Source organism: Gracilinanus agilis, chromosome 1 (genome assembly GCF_016433145.1).
Source record: "Gracilinanus agilis isolate LMUSP501 chromosome 1, AgileGrace, whole genome shotgun sequence".
NCBI lineage: Eukaryota > Metazoa > Chordata > Mammalia > Didelphimorphia > Didelphidae > Gracilinanus > Gracilinanus agilis.
Window position 1 is genome coordinate 503,726,135 of NC_058130.1, and position 24,484 is coordinate 503,750,618.

Below are 24,484 nucleotides of genomic sequence, written 5' to 3' on the forward strand. Positions count from 1 at the left end.
ATCAGCCCTTAACAACAGGAAGTCAGTGGGCTCCTGGGTAATGTAGTTTTAAAGGTACAAGATTTCCAATTACTCAGCAGAAACTTGGATTTCCTTAGAATGTGATGATGTTGATAATACTAATAGCTAGTGATCAGCTACAATTCACATGTTAACTCATTTGAAAACACATATTCCACGAAGGGATGCAAAATAAAGCGAGCAGAACCACTACATTGTACACAGTAACAACAGTAAAGTGCAATGATCAACCTGTGAATGACTTAACTATTATCAGTAACGTAAAGATCCAAGACCACTCCAAGGGACTTATGATGAAAAAGGCCATCCACTGCTGCAGAAGGGACTGATGGAGTCTGAATGTAAATTGAACCATGCCATTCTTCACTTTATTCCCCCCATGAATTTTTCTCTAGTGTGATATGTGTCTTCTTTCACAACATGATGAACATGGAAATATGTATCATTTAATAACACATGTACAACCTATGTCATATCACCTACCATCTTGGGGAGAGAAGAGGGGTGGGAAGGAGGGAGAGAACGTGGATCACAAAATTACAGAAAAATGATTTTTTAAAACTATATTAACATATAATCTGGAAAAAATTAATAAAATAAAGGAAAACACATGTTCCCCAGCACCGTTCTTATGGAAGTCTCAATTTGTTCCTCTTCTTAACTCAGTAGAAGTGGGAAGGGTTGATTTTTCTTTGAGATCTTTTTCTGACACTGAGCTACCAACTTTCCTCATCATTTGCAATTCTAGCCATCTTCCTTTTAAATTTTGCCAATCAGCTCTAATGACTCACTTCCATTTTCTAAGATGACTTTAGTGCCTATCTTATATTTTACCTATTATTTCTTTCTCTTAACATTATCCTCTTTGGCATCAGTACTCACATTAATGATTCATTGGGTTTCTTAGTCTTTTTTTCTTATTCACTTTGTGACTCATTTTGCCTCCATTTCTATTCTACATTAGTTAATTATTGTGTAATAATAGGATCTCACCTTGGTCACTACTCCATCTCTGAATGTTTTGAATCACTTCTCCCCTCTCTAGTGTCTGTCTCCATTATCTTTCCTACTTCTTAATAACCATCATACTTTTTATCTAATCAAAAAAGGGTTTTTAGTTCTCTACACTTCTACTTCACTCACACATTTAGCCCTGCCTTGGTATCATTGAAGTCCCTCTACAATCTTGACCCTGTGGTAAACTTTTCAGCTGTTTTCCTGTCATTCTAGAAAACTATGTTCACTTGAATTCTACTCAACATTCCTACTAATATTCAGAATTGGATTGCTTTCCAGCACACAAATTATGGTAGAGGGGGCATAAAATACTTGTCTCTATAATATCTAAATATCCAAATGAAAGATGAAAAAATGGGCAATTACCTGGACATTTTTAAATGTGAACATTCACCAAGCTATCCATTTAAATAGCAAACTTCCCTAATGTGTTCAAACTGTTATTTAGTTTGCTACAATTCACTTTGTCTCTCCCAGCCTAGATTTCTTCATGGGTGAAATGGGAACAATAATATTTTCCCTATCTACCTCAGAGATTTGTTGTGAGGGAAACATTTAAGTATACTTTTGGGATGTGAGTTGTTAGCTGCCAAATGAGAATTGGACCAAATAACTTCTAAGTTTTCTTCCAACTCCAATATACTACAAGTTAAAAAATGTTCAATATTCCTTTTGACATATAGTCAAAATATATTTTCTAGGCTTTGGGACTTTTAACTGAATGTTATAGGGATTAATAAAATGATATGAAGGATAGATAAGTAGCTTGAATCAGTGGTTGTTGTTTTTTGTCCTTCGTTTTTGAAGAGAACTAGTAACATCAAAGGGTGATGTCTTGACTTCTGTATGAATTGGACTTAAGTGAGCTAATGTTGGACAATATTGGACAAAGTCCAATAGCAAGGCAAAAGTTATGTCTACTGGTGATGGCTCACTAAGGGCACCAAAAAAAAATTGTCTGAATACCTTATTGTTTCTCAGGCAATGTGAATAAGTATGCTAAATCAAGGAAATATAAAAAAGGTAAAAGATGATAGAATGGTCATACAGTGAGATGAGAGTTAGGCATAACAGTTGGAAAACCTGGTTCCTATGGAATGTTATGAGACACAGAAGAAGATGGTGGATTTATGGGTGAATGTGCACAAGAATCACAGATTGAGAAGGCATGTGGATTTACTGTAATGAGAGACTTCCCACACTGAAGACACTAGAAGAGCCATTCTTAACTTTTTCTTTGTATCATAGACTCCTGCTGGTTTGGCTAGATATTTATAAATGTAAAATAAAATGTTTAGTATTACAAAGTAAATAAATTATATTAAAATATACCACATTATATTATATTATTTATATTATATACTATATTATTAAATTATATTAAAATAAATGTATCAAAATATTTTTTAAGCTCATAGACCTCAGGTTATAGAAAGTATTGAAATACAAATTTGTAGAGTTAGTGTTTCTGTAATATAACGCTTAAGATTGTGGGCATTTAAGGCATCATGGTGCAGGTTAAAAGAGAATCTTTTAAAAAAAAATATATATATAGGGGTAGGCTGGATTGCTCAGTGGTTTGAGAGCCAGGCCCAGAGATGGGAGGTCCTGGGTTCAAATCTAACCTTAGACACTTCCCAGCTGTGTAACCCTGGGCAAGTCACTTAACCTGCATTGCCTAGCCCTTACCACTCTTCTGCCTTTGAACCAATACATAGCATTGATTCTAAGATGGAAGGTAAGGTCTTAAATATATACTTAATATATAAAGTTTTAAATATATTTTATTTAAATATTTATCAAAATTTTAGTTAAATTTTACTTTAATTAAATTTTATTAAATTATTAAATATGTATTAAATATATAAGGGTTTAAATATATATTATATATATTCACACACTATGGAAATAATATATGTATAACCCAGTGAAATTGTTTGTCAACTCTGGGGTGGGGAAGAGGGGAGACAACAAAATCATGTAACCATCGAAAAAAATGTTAAAATTTAATTAAATTAAAAAAAATTATATATATACACTATGGTCTTTGCTTTTTTTTTCTTCAGTTTTTTTTTCTCATGGGATTTGTTCTCAGGTAATTTATTTTTCAACATGAATTCCTATAAGTATAGGTGAGGTAATCTAATATCAGGTAACTAAAAAAAAAAGGTAGGTAGAGAAAGAAGCTAAAAATTTTATGACAAACAAGCTACTTAAACATGTTGTTTTTAAAAGGTAGTTTTCCTATTGAGTAAATACACATGTATGTATATAATAAGTACACATGCACATATATGCATATTTCTACAAGATACCTTTATAGATGCACATATATACATGTATATGGATGTGTATTTTGTTTTCTTACATAGAAGTGTGTGTGTGTGTATATATATATATACACACACATACATACATATACATATATATTGTTGTCATTGTTCAGTCATTTTTCTGTTGTGTCTGATGCTTCATGACCCTATTTGGAGTTTTCTTGGCAAAAATACTGGAGTGGTTTACTATTTCCTTCTCCAACTCATTTTACTGTGGCAAACAAGATTAAGTGACTTGACCACTTGGTTTGTAAGTGTCCAAGGCAAGATTTGAACTCAGGAAGATGAGTCTTTCAGACTCCAGGTCTGGCACACTGTCCACTGTGCCCTCTAGATGTCCGATGTACATATACAGATGTTCTAAATGTATATGCATATACACAATGCACGGACAAAAACATACATGCATAAATATATAACCAAATCTATGACTTTGTAAGCGGGATAACTCTTGACAGGGGCCCCCCCTTCCCAAGAAGATGCCCCATGCTATGTAAATAGACACAAGCATACCGAGGGCAAGCACATCCTGGCCTTGGGTAATTAGTCACAGACAGTTAATTATCGTTCTCATGACACCAACCCTTCCTAGCTGGATTATGCAAGCTGTTGTATGCATCATCCCTGCAGTCACTACAGTTCTTAGTAAAGCAAACATTAAATATTGAGTGAGAAAGTGTTACCCTATTCAGTTCAAATATCACTCGGAGTGCAACAAGGGGCAAAGATTCTCTTTGTATCGGTTTGTTTTCTTTTCTAAATTTGTCTTTGATCGTGAATCTGGTATTCTGAATGACCCTCTTTCAAAAGTAAAGAAACTCGATATTTAGGATATGTAATTATACCTTCATATTTGTGTAGATATAAAATTTCTTTGTTATATATTCCATGTATAATTGTATATATACATATATATATATATACACACACATAAAAATAAATGTGTATGTGTGTGGTATGTATATATATATATAGAGAGAGTATATGTACATATATACTATATATACATACTACATATATATATGTGTGTGTATATATATATTTTTTTTTCAGTCTAGTTCTAATCTTTTGCTTGTCAGTGTGTTGTACCATATGGTGTAGAACGTCATGCCAAAAGATAAAAATATTCCTAGAACATATGAAATCATCAGTCAGTTCAGGAAAGGTGAAGCCTCTTGACCAGTGCATTTGTGGCTTTGATGTTTTCATCTCTAGAGAGTGCATGTTTTAGCACCCTGAAATAGAGCAGGGAGATATGTATTTTTAATTGCTGTGCTTATTGTTTAATATATATATGTGAATGTTTGTATTAATCAAATTTTCCCACAATAATGACATCATACCAGTGTTCACATCAGAATTCCCCTCCCCTCTCCAGAAACTCAATCCCTGTGATTTTCTCTTTGCCATAGCCTCGCTCTTGGAGTTGCCCAAAGGCAGAGGGTTTGGAAATTTTTCTCATCTGCTGTGGAGTGTTGGTTGGTTCATTAGGTGAAAGCATTATGGCAGTTCCACATTTCTTCTCATTTACTTGTAGGTGTTCTGTTTTTACTAATGAAAATGATTTTAACATGTAAATTCAAAGTTTCCAGTGTAAGTACAAATCTTCCTGAATAATCGTCCAAAACATCAACAGGCTCTATTGCTTTTCTTTGTAACTATTGGGAGGGTCATTGGACGACAGTTACATTGCCCTATTTAGTTGGTAAAATTTTGAGTTGAGGTCAAGAAGGCCTTTTTTTTGTTTGTTTGTTTGTTTTTTGAGCCATAGTAGATGTTACTTAATGGAATAATTATCTGAATAATAACCTTAATGATCATTGTAAAGATCCTGTTTTTTCAAATAGTTCTGAAGCCCAGGGCAGAGTAGATTTTTTTTTCACAAGTGGTAGTACATTTTGAGGTTAAAGCCCTGTGCTTCCATGTGCAGTAATAAAGAAGGAAAGATTAAGAAAGCCAGGGCAGGAGGAGCCAGCTAGGTGTTTCAGTGGATGGAGAGCCAGACCTAGTGCAATCTGGCCTCAAACACTTTCTAGCTGTTGAGACCCTGGGCAAGTCACTTAACCCCAACTGCCTGGCCCTTATTGCTCTTTTGCCTTACAACCAATATTTAATATTGGTTCCAAGTTGGATGGTAAGAATTAAGAAAAAAAAGAATTAGGACAGGAGCCTTGGTATGGAAAATGGTCCTCTCCTTCCTGAATGCTAGGCAGCAAAGCAGGGCTGAGGGGTTGTTGTTCTGACATGTAGCAGGCAGGGTGGGTATGTATACTTTTCCTGATAATAGATACTTAGATGAGAAGAGCTTTAAAACCAGCTACTCAAATAAACCTTGGTCTAGTTATCTACCTCCTCATGGTTCAGTGGAAAGGGAATTCGGTTTGGGATAGAAACATTGAATAAACATTGGCCAAATTGCCAAATGTTTCTGGGCCTTGATTTCCTCATCTCTAAAAATGAGACAGTTGGAATAGATGACCTCTGAGGTCCCTTCCCATATTTAAATCTATTATTCTGTGATTCTTTGCAAATATTATCACTAAAGGCATAAAAAGAATCCTCTTCCTTCTGGAGATGAGCAAGTTATGCTTTTAGTCATTTGACCCTAAAGGGGAAAAAAGCCTTTAATAATTATGTTCTTCCTGATATAGTCAAAAAAGATTCTAATTCCAAATCAAGAACAAAGAATATGTTGACTTCTTCCTTTATGGCCTTTAACTTAGTGCTCAACACTATTTGATGACTGTATGATGAATTTAAGAATGAAACCAAGATCATCCTAGAAGAATTAAATCAAAACTAGGGGAATGGAAAAGAATAACTTTAATTGGCTTGATGATTCTCCATTTAAAAAAAAGAATTGCATGCCCAGAATTTCTGTTGGGTACCCCCAAGAACAGAATAAATGGTCCTAGGTTGGTTTCATCACAGGTGGAAATTTTGCATTTAGCAGTACAATGAGCATGAATAGATCCTTCCTTCCTTCCTGTCCTGGCTGTCTATCATTCAACATTTGGTGAGATGGGTCATTCCAAGTTTGAAGGTTCAAATAATTAATCCCTTTAATAAACATATATGCAAATGATGCCAGGTAAAAGTAGTTTCCAAGGTGGTTAAAAGGCAGTTCATGAAAGTAAAAACAAGCAAAAGGTAATAGCTAGAAAACTAAAACCAGCCAATAAGGAAGTTGCCTGGGATAATACAACCAAAGTCATAAAAAACCCAAATATGTTCTTTTTGTCCAGAAGGCCAACATCAGAATCTCAGATCTTTGTTATAAAGTTAATTCAAACTTTCCTTCCTTCTGTAATGTAACTTCTTTTCTCATTCCAAGACCAGGCTAGTGCTGTGTGAGTGTAGGGAATTAATTCATCCTTTCCTAATTTCACCAAAACCGTGGCCCACAACAGTTTACCCTCTGATAGATCTGGTCTCCAGTAACATAGATGGTCAGGGTCACAGTTCACCACCTTATCCTTGTAGCCAAACTCAGGAGATCCTATTCAAATAATAAAATTGGTCCTCATGGACCTACTCTGTTCTTGGCCTGGCCAGCTGACTAAAACTTATGCTGCTTCTGGCTTACCCTCTTGGCTAGGATTTAGACTACTTCTAAACCGACTACTTCTAAACCACCCCAATTGGCTGGGGCTCACCCGAGGTTGCATCCTACCTGCCTTGGGAGCTAGGGTCTGCCCATAGCTGGCCGAGAACCACTTGTGGATATGTCCAGTCGGCTCTGTCCATGTTCCATGGCCATTTCCAGAACATGCCTTGCAGCTGGCAGACTGCTATTACTCAGTGCCCAGTAACTATAGCCTGTAAACCAGGATGCCACTGACCTTTCCACTATTTTATTGTAGTTACTGGAACTGTTTTCTGCAGGCAAGATGGAATTGCCAAAGTAATTCTCACTGCTTCTAGTGCTGTCCATGCCAGAGTGCTATTTTTTCCCATTATCCTTTTGTTTCTGAGACTTTTTTTTTTGATACCTGAACTATTACCCTGCATTCCAGGATATCACTTCCTTTTTTGTATTTTTGTAAATCCATGGAATAAGTAGGAACTTCCTCTTTATTCTAAAAAGGAAGTTTTCTATGTATATGAGATAAGACTTTTGCCACTGGGGGAAAAAAACCCTGATATTTTTAACAAGCCTATTATTCAGGTTTACTTTTCTTCCATATCACCTTTCCCCACAATTTAAACAATGAATTTAACTAGTAGGCAACCCTAAAAACCAAAAAGCAACAATAACAAAATCTCCTACTCACAGAGTCAAATATTGTGTAATAAGATTAAATTTGCAAGGTAGTTAGGTGGCCTAGTGGATAGAATGCCAGGCCTAGAGGCTAGATGACCTGAATTTAAATCTGGTTTTAGAAACTTCTTACCTTTGTTCCCCTGGGCAAGTCACTTAACCCTATGTACCTACACTTACCCTTCTGTTTTAGAATTGTTAAGACAGAAGGTAAGGATTTTTTAAAAAAAGAGACTAAATTTGATTAGTAGATTCAAGTACAGGCATTCATAAACATTAAAAATTGAATTAAAATTCTTTAACAGTTGAAGTTTAAAAACATAGTATCACAAAAGGTGAAATATAATTCCTCTTCCCACATCAGGAATTTTGTATGTAGTTTTAGTTGAGGAACATATTTCTGACAACCTAACTCAACACCAGGCCCATGCTTTTATAATTTAACTACCCGGTCTAAATAGAGCTGAATTTAGGAAGAAGCTGAAGATGGGCTATGGTCCCTACAGCTACCATAGTCCCTGGAATTTGAAAAAACTTCTGTCATACTTTCTGAGCCTACCTTTAGGCCCTTTGAACCATACTAACAAATATCTGAGGGGAAGAGGAAATTAGTCATTAAAAATTTCTGTTGCCATCTATGCAAAACTGGAAGAACCTGATGCCATCTAGCAGTGACTAGAATCAATAGACTGTAAGACTTTAACTTTAGGTTTTATTCTAGATATGAAAGTTCTGAAGCAATATTGTGGTCACCAGTTTAAAAAATTAACTCTGTTAAGAGTCTGTTAGGTGCTCTTAACAATTTAGTTTAATAGAGATACAGTAAAAAAGAGAAATTTAGGAAGGAAATAGAAATTATTGCCTAGCTAGAAACCCTATAATTTCTGTCCAGCTCACCACCCGGCAAGGGCTCTCAAGTCCCAGATCTCCAAGGGGAGTCATGGTAGTCTCTTAAGCCAGGAGTCTCAATGGTGTCTTCTGCAAGGGTTCCACCTACTGTAAAAGTGAAGCAGCTGGCCCAGAGCCCTGGCTGGGAAACTTAAGCCTGAGGCAGGGGAAGGGAAGAAAGTAGATAGAAGCCCAGCTCCCTCCCTCCTTTGGTAGTATAGGACTCTGGGAGTTGATCTAACTGAAATGTTATTGGACCAGTATGGCTGCTTATCCAACAAGCTTTCTAGGGCTGAACTTGATATTAAAAAGGAATAACTCCACAGGAAATTGATGACTTTAGCTGTTTGATGTTTGTCCACTAACAAGGATGAGTAATTGGCTCCTGATGTCTACAAAACTGATTCCTATCTCTTTGGATTTCAACTGTCCCTGAGGTTGGCAAGATGGAGGATGGATCTGGTAATGTATGTATTAGGCCAATATGGTTTATCTCAGAAGATCTCACACCAACTGCCTTAGTTAAAATAAGGATTTAATGATCTTGACGGGAAAGGGTTGATATGTAGTAATAGGACAGAGGGTAAGGCCAAATCTGTCTAAAGCTCTTTGTTGCTGACAGGATGACTTCTCCGCTAATGGGGCAGAAGCCCCACACCAGGATCTTGTTTCCCTCACTTCCTCACAAGCTAATCTAATTCCCTATATAAACTAAATACTAAAGCAAGATGGTTTAAAGATGATCTTGATTGGAGATCTGAAGATATTGAAGTTTAGGTTGAAGTTTCTGCTAGTTGATTTCAGCAGTAATTGACTCAGGGTCAGTGTGAAACAATCTTATTGATTATTAATATGGATAAAAGATAAATTCCACCAAGCTCTTCTGGTCAGAGTTATGCTAAGCCTCAGAAAGCAGTAGTGATAATAATTATCCCACTACCCTCATCCACCCAGCACCCAATTCCAGGAAAGAGTGAAAGTCACTCAGCTTGGGGTGCCGCTTATATACCCACATTCTTAACTTCTCTTAACTGTCTCTCTCTTGGGGTTCTTTGGGGTAATTCACCACATTTTAGATTCTTCCAGCTACACTATGCAGCTTCTTCCAAGAAAGGAAGGCCTCTCTGGAACCAATCTTTCTAGAAGCCAGGAAAGGAAGGTCAGCTACTCACCTAACAAGCTGAGGCAGGATCCAGGGAAGGAATCTCCTCCTTCAGTCCAGCTCACCAACACATAGTCTCCAAAGATGAGCTTTAAAGGAGAAGAAGTTCAAAGGAGAACTCTTAGGGAGAAATCCAAAAGAGAAGCCCCCAGACAGGAAGTTCAGGACTTTTTATAGTCCTTTTTCCATGTTATTTCCTGTCACTCCTCCACTTTATGGGAACCAATTGCAGATTTTCAGTTTGCCTAACACTGCCCGAGGGGGATGGCAGGAGCCTTTGGAGGTGTGAGCTTACTCTAGTAAATGACTGTTGAATTCTCTTGCTTAGTATTAAGTAGGAGTGCTGAAGGTTTTTATTGATTAATTTAAGTTGCTGATTGATAGACAAAGTTTGATTTACTCTTCACAAGACCAATCAATCACTAAATGTTTTTTAAGCATCAAAGACACTGTCCAAGGTGCTAAGGATATGAGCACAAAGAACTAAAGTCCTTACTCAGAATGACCTTATAGTCTAATAAGAGGAAACAGAAAGAGCCCATGTAAGTACAGATAGCATAAATCTGATAAGTGGTGTCCACTTAGGCATGTGGGTGGCTAGGTCTAAGAAATAGAGGCATGTTCTAGAAGGAACAGAGAGAAGGGAAGTTTGACTAGATCCCAGAGGCATGAGGGAGAATAATAATGTGGGAAAGATAGCTTGGTGTCAAATTTTAAAAGGTCTTCAGGTTGGGGTCAGATTGTAAAAGGTCTTCAGGTTGGAGTCAAATTATAAAAGGTCTTCAAAGCTAAACAGGAGTTCATATTTTATCCCAAGGGCAATTGATATACAAAGTAGTTGTTTAGTAGATAGAATCACATGATCAGATCTGCACTTAAGGAAAATTACTTTGTCTTCAATATGTAGAAAAGTCTTTCAGGGCAGGGGAGAGTAGAGTCAAGGAGATCACTTAGGAGACTATTACAGTGATTTAAGTAAAAAATGACAAGGGTCTGAACTAAGGGGGTTGCTGTGTAAGGAGGAAAAAGGAGTGAATATGAGAGATATTGTAGAAGAACAAAATGGTAAGATTTAACAGAATTTGAAAAAATCTGCTTAGTGGGCTCCCATTTTCTTTCTTTATTTTTAACATTTATTAATATTTATTTTTTAGAAAAGTTAACATGGTTACATGATTTATGTTCTTACTTTCCCCTTCACTCCCCGATCTTCCCCCCTCCCATGGCTGATATGCATTTCTACTGGTTTTAACATGTGTCATTGATCAAGACCTATTTCCAAATTGTTGATAGTTTCATTGGTGTGGTAGTTTCGAGTCTACATCCCCAATCATGTCTGCCTCAACCCATATGTTCAAGCAGTTGCTTTTCTTCTGTGTTTCCTCTCCTGCAGTTCTTCCTCTGAATGTCGGTAGCATTCTTTACCATAAGTCCCTCAGAATTGTCCTGGGTCATTGCATTGCTGCTAGTACAGAAGTCCATTATATTCTATTTTACCATAGTATAGCAGTCTCTGTGTACAATGTTCTTCTGGCTCTGCTCCTTTCACTCTGCATCAATTCCTGGATGTCTTTCCAATTCACATGGAATTCCTCTAGTTTATTATTCCTTTGAGTGCAATAGTATTCCATCACCAGCATATACCACATTTTGTTCAGCCATTCCCCAATTGAAGGACATACCCTCCTTTTCCAGTTCTTTGCCACCACAAAGAGTGCAGCTATAAATAATTTCATACAAGTCTGTTTATCTATGATCTCTTTGGGGTACAAACCCAACAATAGTATGGCTGGATCAAAGGGCGGGCAGTCTTTTATAGCCCTTTGAGCATAGTTTCAAATTGCCATCCAGAATGGTTGGATCAGTTCACAACTCCACCAGCAATGCATTAATTTTCCAATTTGGCCACATCCCCTCCAAAATTCATTACTCTCCCCTTCTATCATTTTAGACAATCTTCTAGGTGTGAGATGATACCTCAGAGTTGTTTTGATTTGCATTTCTCTAATTATTAGAGATTTAGAACACTTTCTCCTGTGCTTATTGATAGTTTTGATTTCTTTACCTGAAAATTGCCTATTCATGTCTCTTGCCCATTTATCAATTGGGGAATGGCTTGATTTTTTATACAATTGCTTTAACTCCTTGTATATTTGAGTGATTAGACCCCTGTCAGAGTTTTTTGTTATAAAGATTTTTTTCCCAATTTGTTGTTTCCCTTCTGATTTTGGCTACATTGTTTTGGTTTGTACAAAAGCTTTTTAGTTTTATATGGGCTCCCATTTTCTTGAGACCAAAGATATTCTCTCCTTCCTCCCATCCATTTGCTGAACCAGGAACTTGTTTGTAGACTGGGGCATATTGGATGGTTGCTTTCTGTAAGTGAAGATAAATACCATTCCTCTTATCAGGGTTCAAACTAGACACACTATGTAGACGCTTAGTCCCCCCTCCACCTCAGAAAAAAGGAAACAATTTTTAACTCCTAGTGTGGGAATACCCTTCAGGTTCACACTTTTCTATGAAAATAAATCCTAGGGAGTTACTTTGTTAACGTAGAAATTTAATGACATGCCCAAGACTACACAGTTAATGTTAGAAACAGGATTTGAAGTTAGATCTTTCTGATGATAAGCCTAGTCTGTTCTCCATTGCACTATATTTTATCTAAGTCAATGTCAAGTGAAGTAAAAACCAAACCAAAGCAAAAAAATAAAAAGACATAATGAACAAAAAATAATTTATTAAGTGCTTGTGGTTAGCACCAGAGATATATAAAAGGAAAATTAAGATAATACTTTCATAGAGCTCATATACTAATTGGGGAATATAAAACAGATAGGAAGGTTCAAATTGCAGGAAAGATAGAATGTCTTAGAAGTCCTAAAGGTTTAATGACAGGGCAGATGACAATGTCTAGGAGTTAGGAAGGAATAGTGTTAGTGCAGGACTCCATGACAAGGAAGATAGTAAGACTTGGTTGTCCCTCTTCCTACCCAAAGTTTGTCCATTCTTACCATGTTTAACCAAATGGTGTGAGAATCCATGATTGCTCTATAGAGGGGAACTTGATTCTTTCTGCCTCTCCATGGTTCCCCCTACCCCATCCCACACTTTCACCAATGGTAAGGGAATAGAGGGCTTGAGGGTCTGAATGAAATAGGGATATGTATTTTTTCCCCTAGATGGGGTGAAGAGGGATGAGGAATCATCCTCTTACCAAGTGAAGGAAAAGGGAACCCTTAGAAGGTTGAGGACAAGGCCACATCTACCTGGTCAGACTGTATAGACTGAAAAGAGTAAAAAAATGTATCTGCTAGTTTCAAGGAAGTTATCTTGTGCAAAATGCAAAAAGAAGAGTAATTTTTAAAAATGATTAAGTTTTTACTAGAAACTGATATTTATAGATGGAATGTCAGTTGCATCAAGGCCTGCCCAAAATATATGACATCCTTTGGGGCATCTTTATTGACTTAGTAGAGGTCAACCTAGCAATTCACAAGTAGATGAAGACTACCTACCTAATGCTTAGATTGAGGTGGAATTGGATGGGAAGCCCATTGAGTTAGTCTCTGTGTGTGTGTTCCTTTTTTTTTAATTTTTAAAAATTATTTCTATTTCATTTTGAAATACAATTTGGTGCCTGATATTTGGGAAATTTATTTTCAACCAAATAAAAAAAACCCTTGCCTTCCATCTTGGAGTCAATACTGTGTATTGGCTCCAAGGCAGAAGAGTGGTAAGGGTAGGCAATGAGGGTTGTGACTTGCCCAGGGTCACACAGCTGAGAAGTGTCTGAGGTCAGATTTGAACCCAGGACCTCCTATCTCTAGGCCTGGCTCTCAATCCACTGAGATACCCAACTGCTCCCTTGTGTGTGTGTTTCTTGTGTAGGCAATGCTGATGTACAATTACAAAGCAATTTTATTGATCCTTACTTGCCTGATGCTATAAAAACTAATCTTCTTAATCCCAACCACCTGTTGCTGTTATATAATAGCTACAAATTTTTAGATATCACAGAATCAAAATTGTAAATTATTAAAAATCAGTGAAAAGACACATGACTATGCACCTAGACTTCAATATGATACTAAGGATGATTTCTATTAGAAGCAGCAGAAAAGAAATTAGAATTGCACAAGGACATGGGTCTGCCATTGAGCCACAGTTAAAGTTAGCCCAAGGATAGCACAAATGCCACATTGTTATCCATGAAATAGTGCCAGAATGAGAGTGAAGTCACCAGTATGTTAGGGGTATCTTTTTGAGAGAACTTTTGGAAAAATAAGACGAATGTGAGATAGTTTGATTTGTGCTAATGGGTAAAGTGTTCACAATAATGAAGTAAATGATCTCACTGAACAGCTTGTTTATTTTTAATAACAAAATATCCCTATACATGGTAAGAGAACATTCCAATCAATGTACATGTTTTTTATTGTGGTTGATGTTGGGACCTCTGGTATAGTCTACGTTAAATTCAGCAAACATTTATTTGGTACCTGCTATATACTTGGTATTGTATTTGTCTCTATAGAAGAAAAAAAATTAAAGAAGACTCTTGCCAGCAAAGGAGCCTACATTCTTTTGGAATTTTGATTTATTCCTTTGTGGCAATGATTTTTGTTGTGTTGAAAAGGAATCTTCAGAACTTTTTGACCAAGGGCCTTTTTTCTGGAGCATGTGTGTTTTTAATTTATTCTATTATAAATTTTATATGCTTTTCTTTTATACTTACTCACCTGATATCTTTTGCAGATTCAGCTCCATTTAGTTCAGGAAGCAATATAGGGAAATTAAGTGGATGGTTAAAGTGCCCTTAATTACTGCATATTTCAAGATATATGCAAAGAACTGCACTTGATATGAACATTTAACATTTTTAGAGGAACGCTTCCTCTGTCTTATAAGATGAAATGACAGATTCATGTGGTGGTTTTTTTTTTTTTTTTTTTTTTTTTTTTTTTTTTTTTTTTTTGCATTGCGGCAACAGAACTAAAAACCTTTTTCTTGAAACTTTACTTTTGTCTTATTTCATACTGATTCACCTAAAAACTCTGTAACTTGTCAGAATGGGACCAAATAAGGAAAGAAAAAAATGCAACCCCTCCCCACATACACATACACGATTTTTACCTTCAAAACGAAAGAGACTGCAATGCCATAAAAAGTAACAAACTTTCTATTCATAATTATTTGAAAGGGCCAGCCCCAATCTAAAGGAAAGCTCTAAGTTAATAGATTAAGAGGGTTATAAATCCTCATGGCTAGATGTTAAATGTTTCAGGAGTATGGGAAGTTGTGGAACTCCAATGATCTCATCTCTCAATAATCACATGTTAAAAATGACATATTATTTAATCTTATTAAATGTAACTTAAAAGTTGCTAATAGATCTTTTGACTTACAATGAATTTTTTCTATTGTGTAGTATTTATACTTTGTAATGTTTATTTCCAAAATTCAAAGTAAGAGTTTTAAAGCAGAAACTCCCTGAACTGGGATGAAAGAAGAGGGAGAAGAATACAAATGAATTCTTTCCAGTTGTCTGTATCTGTCAGGCTGACCCTGGAGGATTCTGTAAACCATCACTGTGCCCAAAAGTAAAATTTCTTCTAGTAAAGCCTCTAAAAGCTTGGAAAAGCAATCAAAAAAGTTCACTCAGCTACCAAATTGAGCTTCCAAAGTTCAAGAATTACTGCATTATCCCTCTAATAAATGAAAATGACTCTCCATCATCTCAAGAATCAAATATAAAACACTCCATTTGTTTTTTAAAAACCTTCATCTCTTGACCTCTTCCTACCTTTTTTGGTTGTTTGCATGTTGTCTCCCTCATCAGACTGTGCGTTCCTTGAGAGCAGGGATTGTCTCTTGCCTTTCTTTGTATCTCCAGTACTTAGCATGTAGTAGGTGCTTGACTGAGCAGCTGGGAATTTTTGTTGTTCAGTCTTTTTAGTCAAGTCTGATGCTTCATAATCCCATTTAGGGTTTTCTTTTTTTTTTCCTTTAATAATGTTTATTTTTTAGAAAAGCTAATATGGTTACATGATTCATGCTCTTACTTTCCCCTTCATCCCCCGACTCCCCTCCACCCCCATAGCCGATGCACATTTCCTCTGGTTTTAACATGTGTCATTGATCAAGATCTATTTCCAAATTGTTGATAGTTTCATTGGTGTGGTAGTTTCGAGTCTACATCCCCAATCATGTCTGCCTCAACCCATGTGTTCAAGCAGTTGCTTTTCTTCTGTGTTTCCTCTCCTGCAGTTCTTCCTCTGAATGTCGGTAGCGTTCTTTACCATAAGTCCCTCAGAATTGTCCTGGGTCATTGCATTGCTGCTAGTACAGAAGTCCTTTACATTCGATTTTACCACAGTGTATTGGTCTCTGTGTACAATGTTCTTCTGGCTCTGCTCCTTTCGCTCTGCATCAGTTCCTGGATGTCTTTCCAGTTCACATGGAATTCCTCCAGTTTATTATTCCTTTTAGCACAATAGTATTCCATCACCAGCATATACCACAATTTGTTCAGCCATTCCCCAATTGAAGGACATACCCTCCTTTTCCAGTTCTTTGCCACCACAAAGAGTGCAGCTATAAATAATTTCATACAAGTCTGTTTATCTGTGATCTCTTTGGGGTACAAACCCAACAATAGTATGGCTGGATCAAAGGGCAGGCAATCTTTTATAGCCCTTTGAGCATAGTTCCATATTGCCAGCCAGAATGGCTGGATCAGTTCACAACTCTACCAGCAATGCATTAATGTCCCAATTTTGCCACATGCCCTCCAGCATTCATTACTCTCCCCTTCTTTCATTTTAGCCAATCTTCTAGGTGTGAGGTGATACCTCAGAGTTGTTTTGATTTGCATTTCTCTAATTATTAGAGATTTAGAACATTTTCTCCTGTGCTTATTGATAGTTTTGATTTCTTTACCTGAAAATTGCCTATTCATGTCTCTTGCCCATTTATCAATTGGGGAATGGCTTGATTTTTTATACAATTGATTTAACTCCTTGTATATTTGAGTAATTAGACCCCTGTCTGAGTTTTTCATTATAAAGATTTTTTCCCAATTTGTTGTTTCCCTCCTGATTTTGACTACATTGTTTTTGTTTGTACAAAAGCTTTTTAGCTTAATATAATCAAAACCATTTAATTTACATTTTGTAATTTTCTCTAACTCTTGTTTGGTTTTAAAATCTTTCATTTCCCAGAGATCTGACAGGTATACTATTCTGTGTTCACTTAATATATTTATAGTTTTCCTCTTTATATTCAAGTCATTCACCCATTCTGAATTTATCTTGGTGTAGGGTGTGAGATGTTGATCTAAACCTAATCTCTCCCATATTGTTTTCCAAATTTCCCATTTGGGGTTTTCTTTTTCTTTTTCTTTTTTTTTTCTTAAACCCTTACCTTCAGTCTTGGAGTCAATACTGTGTATTGGCTCCAAGGCAGAAGAGTGGTAAGAGTAGGCAATGGGGGTCAAGTGACTTGCCTAGGGTCACACAGCTAGGAAGTGGCTGAGGCCAGATTTGAACCTAGGACCTCCAGTCTCTAGGCCTGACTCTCAATCCACTAAGCTACCCAGCTGCCGTCTGGGGTTTTCTTGACAGAGATGTTGGAGTGGTTTGCCATTTCCTTCTCCATCTCATTTACTGATAAGGAAACAAAGGCAAACAGGGTGAAGTGACTTGAGTAAGGTCACACAACTGGTTCCTGAGGCCATATTTAACCTCAAGAAATTGAGCTTTTCTGACTTAAGCCCCAGTATTCTTTCCATTTGTGCCACCTAGATGTTCTGAATGGAGTCATGGGAGATATAAATTCAAAGTTTTCTTCTTGCACTTATATGTAATCTTTGTCACCACATATACAGATCACTCAAGTTCCTTGGCCCTTATTATCTTATCTCTAAAAATGATGGTCCTAACCTCACAAGAGTTTTTCTATTACAAAAATAGGAAAAGAACAATGGCTATCCAGGAAGAGAGTGGTTGTTCTCAGCACACTAAGTATTTTTCTTAAAGAACCCTAACCCAGGTTCTCAGCTACCTTTCCAGTACTCTATTCACTTCCATATATTGCCTTTAAAGACTTAGATCAATATGTGCTTACCTCTTGTGATTCCCAGGTACATACTTTTACCTTTCTTAGTAGATCTCTGAAGACCTTCTGAGATTCTGCCTTCCACATGAAACAATATGAAATAGGACTTGGATCCTGAAAACACTCAGCAATTCAAGTCATGAGCCCTTCTGATAATGCAAAAGGTGACTTTTGGACACTACGTCATCCCTGTTTAGTTAATGCTAAATGTAGTTCAGAGAGATCTTTATAGCCATTGTTGTTTTTTTGTTTTGTTTTGTTTTTGTTTTTTTGTTTGTATTTCTTTTCTATCTTGTAATAGAAACGCTCTTGATCCTGTTGGGGTTGAAATCAATTTCTAATAATCTGGAGGTTCTTGGTGTGGTTTCTTCTCAAAAATCTCAAGCCATTATCAACATGTACTTTCCTGGTTCTGCTTTCTTGGTCTAATACTTGGTTTCTGCTATAGCAAAGTGATAACCTAGGTTCAGTGTGGATTGCTTTTAAGGACAACTCCACCAGCCTGCTTTTAGGGGATATTAATGTTGGCCAAGTTGTGCCAATATACATTATGTTATTATTATGCTTCATAATGACTATCAAGTATTTAATAAATAACTCATGAGGCAAATGGGATCATTTTGATCAGTACAAAGAGCACTTTGTCCACATAATCATATATGCTTAGCACAGGCATCTGTTTTTCAAACTTACAAATTGTTTACACTGTGGATTCTTGGAATATTCATGCTCATTACAAATTTAAGATGGAGACTCTCATCTCAAGAATACTCTTGTGACATCACTTCCCTCAACCTCTGTTCTATGTCTGTAAATTGGAGGCTCGAGCTAGATAATTTGTAAATTTAGGAAGGAATAGGGAAAGAGTGAAGGGACTGTGAATGATATTGACTTTCTATCAGTCACGGGAAATGATTAGAAGTACTGGGCTGGCCATGGCCCGTGATGACCCTCATATAATGAAATTGTTGATGTAGAAGAGAACTTTGAGTAAAGGAGTACCAGCATGGCTAGGTTGATACATTTAGAAGACAGCTTGCATGAAAGATAAATTAGAAAAATAAGAAACAAGTATGAGGACAAGTAGTAAAGAAGATATTACAATAGTCAACTCCCAGTATAATGGGAGTCTAATCTTTGTAGATGATTGTATGAATGGAAAAAGGGAACTTATATGGCAAATGTTCTAGGGCCATATAGTAGACTCAGTGGTTTTTGAAAACTGATTCATTGTGGGAATTGAGAAATGGGAGATGTTAAAGATGACTTTAGGCTTTGAGTGAGGATAAGTTGGATAATGTTGTCATCTAAGGAAACAGAGAAATTGGGAGGAGAATGTGTTGGGGAGATCAGGGTGAAAGTGGAGGGGGGACATATTTAAGTTTTCATTAAGACACATTGTGTTTGATGTACTGGCAGTGCATTCTGGTAGAAATGTTCAGCACTTTAATGATAATTGACATAAATTTGAAGCTAAAAGCACTTTGAGTACTTCTTTTCATTTGGGTTTCATAGTAACCCTGTGAGTTAAAAACTATAGGAATTATTATTCCCATTTTATGGATGAGGAAACTGAGCTTCAGAGAGGTTAAATTACATACCTGCAGTCAAATAGCTAAGAAATATTAGAGGCAAGATTTGAGTCTTCCTGATTCAACACTGTATCTACTACATAGCACTGCCCAATCTTCTCAGCTCTTACTGCATGACTAGTTGTTACCCAAAAAGGCATCTTTTCTACAACGATAAACATTATTAAAATATCTGTCATTAACTACATTGTAACTCTGTGCTATACCATATTATTGGTAGCCCCTGGTTACTGTGCAGTTTAGCAAAGGTTTTAAATGCACTGTAAAAACTTAGTGAAGCAACCTATTTTATTACCTAATTTATATTTTATTTCCTCACAGAACTAATTCCATCTAAATATTGTTAATTCATTCCCTTAATTCCCTTTGCATATGAATTAATACTGTAGTTATAGAAATGCCAGAATGTTCTAGGGATAGTTCTTTTAGCCCAACTTAAATGGTCAGCCCAGTCCCTGGATATAAGTTAAAAGAAAGGTATAGTACTTAAAAATCTTGTCCAGACTTGTTACCATAGCACATTAAAAAAAAAAGTTAAATAAATGCTCACAATCAACTTGCTTGACTTTACAAATAAATTTTTTTTGGTATATACTGAAAATGATACTAGAAAAGTTAATTACTACTGCATTTTTATAAAATGGACAATAGTATTTTTACAAATTCTTGTTAGGCTCTCATTCTGTATGAAAGCTCTATAAGCTCATTGTGTTGTGTTCTGTTTTATAATTTATAGCAGACTCTGAAAACAAAAGAATTTTTTCATATGTGAAATTCTGGGCAGTGGTTCAGAATCTGACTGAACTCAAGAACATTGCTGTTTCTCTCGCACACACCCCCCTCCCCTTAACCCTCACCTCTTCCCACCAACATCCCCTACTTTTCTCTCCATGGATTCTATGAAGCTGTGAATGATTTGGGTATTGTACTTACTGTACATAGTTCAGACAAGGCCTCATGAAGAGGATAAGACTCTGCCTTCAGCCATATGGTGTGTTGAGTTTTGGGGGAACAAACCACTAAATGGTAATCCAAAATCTTAGTTAGAAAAAGAAAAGTCGTGTGACTAGAAATAGAAAAACAAATCCATATGTCTATACTGGTGCATGTCCTCACTAGTGTTAAACAAATGCCCTGGATAAGTGTTTTTAGATGGCCAGCTGAGGGCTGGCAGATTTAATTTCTAAAGAATCTGTATACCAGTGTGTCCTGGTTCCTTCTACTCCATTTGGGTTGGAGGATTTCAAGCCAGTTTTATTTCAGTGTTGTAAATCAGTAGTTATATTTTTAAAAAGACATTGTCAATTCCTTTGAGGAAGGAAATGTTCATTTCAAGCAATTGCATGATATGAATTATGGCTCCAACCATTTAATTTTTTACATTTCAATTATTAAAACTGCAGTATAAAAGCATCCATGAAATACTGATGTACTTTAGAAGTATATAGTATATTAGGGAGGATCCACTCCCCCTAGAGCACCGGAGCTAGATTTTACTCATGATCCTGAATTCTTTCATAATTATTAGGACAAAATCACCTTCTTTTGAGTTATGGTAAATTTTAATACACTAAAAGTGAAATTAAAACTTCTTTGAGAGATTTTAATTTCTTTGAAAGTGTGTATTTAGTTTAAATAATATTTATCACTATGCCACTCTCATGTTTAGTATTAAGGTGATAATGGGGATTAGAACACAACTGTACATCCTCTAACATAAGCAGGAATTTTCAATGAAATTACAGTATTTAAAAGTCTCATACAATTCCACAGGTTTTCATTTAGTACTATGGGCAAAGGACTATTGTGTTAGGGAGAGGTGGGGAAAGAGGAGAGGGAGAAAGAAGAAAGGAGGAATGGAGATAAGAGCAGGGAGAGAGAAAGAGATGGAGAGAGAGAGGAAGAATGAAGAGAGAAGTTGAAGAAAGTTCAAGATAAATACTTGAAGAAAAGCCACTCAGAGAGAATGGGGCACAGATGACATGTCCATCATTGCCTCCTCTGCTTCTATTCATGTTGCTGAACAGAACTGAAGAAAGTCTTTGCAATGGAGCCTACCAGTTCCACTACAGATTTGTTATCTAATCTAAACCTCAGCATCCCTGAGGCAAGGTAATCCTTTTAGCCCTTCCTAATTGATGCTTTGCCCCACTCCCCACAGAGGCTATTCTAAGACTTATTTTCCTCACTTACCCCTCTCCTATTCTCTTGGTTGAGGATTATAGCTCATAACTTAATGATAGAATATAGACCATTAGTTATCAGTTCCTTTTTGTCCCCATCATTCCATCTCCAAACCCTCTGACATTACCCCTTCTGATAATGAGTTAGCTCTTTTCCTAATAAGACCAAAACAACTACATGTGCCCTTGACCCTGTCCTCTTAATTTCTCCAGCAGATTATTCCTTTGATGATTCTCTTTCTAATCTTCAACATTTCTCATCTATTGTTACTTTATTTATTATAAACATACTTGCCCAAATCTCTTCCATCATTTGGAGAATGATAAAGGGACCTTTCTTTTATCTTTGGTCTCTTTAACTATTTAGCAGTAGATTCTCTGGATCAATGCCTATTAATATTTTCTGAATTCTATTTTTTTTTAAGAAAAGCATCTTTTAAAAGCAAAGTCTTTGTCCTTAGCAAGATTGCAAAGATGCGAATTAATTTTATCTTGTAGTCATTTCTAATCAGTTTAACATTCTACCACTACCAGAATTTTCCATGAATTTTATATATTTGTGAAAGGTTATTGTTTTCATTTTCACTTTCTTTACCTCAAACTCTTCAGTGATCTCTTCAGCAGTCATACATATGATGATGAACCCAAGGTATTGGGTCCTATGACAGCTAAAATGCTTATTTTTATGACCAAATACCTGGCTGTTTGATCCTGTAAACCAGATACCACAGAACACTATTGTTTTTAATCACACTCGAGCTTTAGACAGCTTGAAAATATCAAAGAAGACAGTTTGTTTTATAGTAGCGATTGACTGTCAGTTCTTGGGGCTGACCTTAACTTGTGAGTCCAACCCTGTATTAACAAAAAGCATTTTAATTTTCAGTGACCTGGAATTATAGGAAAATAAGAACTGGCAGAGAAAACCAGCTTTCTGACTTTACCTAAATACCTCTGCTCTTAGCCCTTGATGTTATTACAGTAAATACCATGAATAATTATTAATTACCACCTATATGTGGGAGTACTATTCTAGACTCTTGGAGGTCCAACAGAAAGATGAAGAAATTAAAATACATAAAGAGACAAACTTTTTTGGACATAGGCAGTGTGAAAATTTGATTTGTCAGATTATGCAGATATATTTTGATGGTCTTATTTTTTGGCTTTGCTTAATATCAATTTTTTTCCCAGTGAAGAGTAATGGGACAAACAGATTAAAAATCCCCCAAAAGTAAAAGATATTTTTACTGTGATACACCACATTTGTTTTAATATTATTTATTGCTGGTTACTAGTGCTCTACATTAAAACTAAAGAGCACTGAACTATATAATAGGGGAATGTTGAAAATAAATTGCATCATCGTGCTATAAAAATATGTAGTGTCCTCGTAGTATAGGAATGCTTTTAATATTGTTATTATTGGGAATGAATAGAAAATATTTATGGGGAAAAAGTAATTATTAGGTGCAAAGGATTCAGAGTGGATGCCATTTGAATGGTAAGACAGAGCTGTGTAATAAAATAAATAAGAGATGTACTCCAGGGAAATTATTTTTAAAAAATAGATAAAATTACTATCTTTTCCCATAAGGGGTTTCTAGTCTAGTGGGAAAGGAGAGGATGGATAAAGCATAGTTAGATTATAAAACATCAAAGGAGGAAAGTGGGGGATTAGAAAAAGCTTCAGTTATTCAATAAGATGGAAGAAATGGCCTTTAAGGTAACATCTAAAGAACTGCTTGTAAAGAAGGTTGTAGCTGAACTGTCAAGAATGGAGAGGGGGAGAGCATTTCACACAAAGCAACAGTCATCACCTTTACTTTCTGCAAAATGAGTTGGTCTGCCATGGTTCAGAATGAAATTTTTGTTTAGATTTCAAATATTCACATGTATGATCAACTGGATATTTACATCATCTTCATAAGAAATTCATAACTCTCTAGTCACTCTTTTTTCTGGGTCCTCTTGCAAAACCAATAAGCATGAGATTTTTTTTAAACCCTTACCTTCCATCTTAGAATTGATTCTAAGTATCACTTCCAAGGCAAAAGAGTGAAAAAGGCAAGGCAATTGGGGTTAAGTGACTTGCCCAGGGTCACACAACTAGTAAATATCTGAGGTCAGGACCTTCCATCTCTAGGCTTGGTTCTATCCACTGAACCACCTAGCTGCCCTAACATGAGATTCTTAAGGAACTAAATGCATAACAATTTCCATAATAAAAAGCTGATACCAGAGAAGGGGGAAAAATAAAGGAATGAAAGGAGATCCAAAAAAGAAGAAAATGGCGTAATGATGACATGAATAAAATAGAAAACTACCTAGAATTTTTTGGCACTGATCAACAACATTTACCTGGTGTTTTAAAGGACAAGATAAGAAAAAATGATGACTGCAGAAGACATTTTATTTCTCTGTCATTTGAGAATTGTTTAATGAATACCATGGCTCACTTTTTGTCAGCTTGACCTACTCTTTCCACAGTTTCTGCTGGAAATCTCCCATAATGATAACTGGATCATCAGCTCATATATATTAGCACCACTATCAAGATATTATTTCTATTATCTCCTTCCACTCAATCTGGCTGTGATTTCATTTTCTCTGTAGGATTGACCTTCATATTGGGATCATGGAAGTCAAAAACAAAAACAAAACAAAACAAACAAAAAACCCCAACACAAACCAAGAAAAGTAGAATTGAGCTTCTTTCACAAATGCTCACAAGTCCTTAGTATAGACTTTAAGCAGAACATGAAATAACAGTTTTTTCAAAGAATGATTGCATCTCTGAATGTAGTTCTAAAGTAAAAAAAAAATTTAATGCCTCCATTAACTTATTAAAAGTAAACAAAGGGGACAAGCTAGGTTTTCCTGTAGGTCCTAGGTTCAAATTTGGC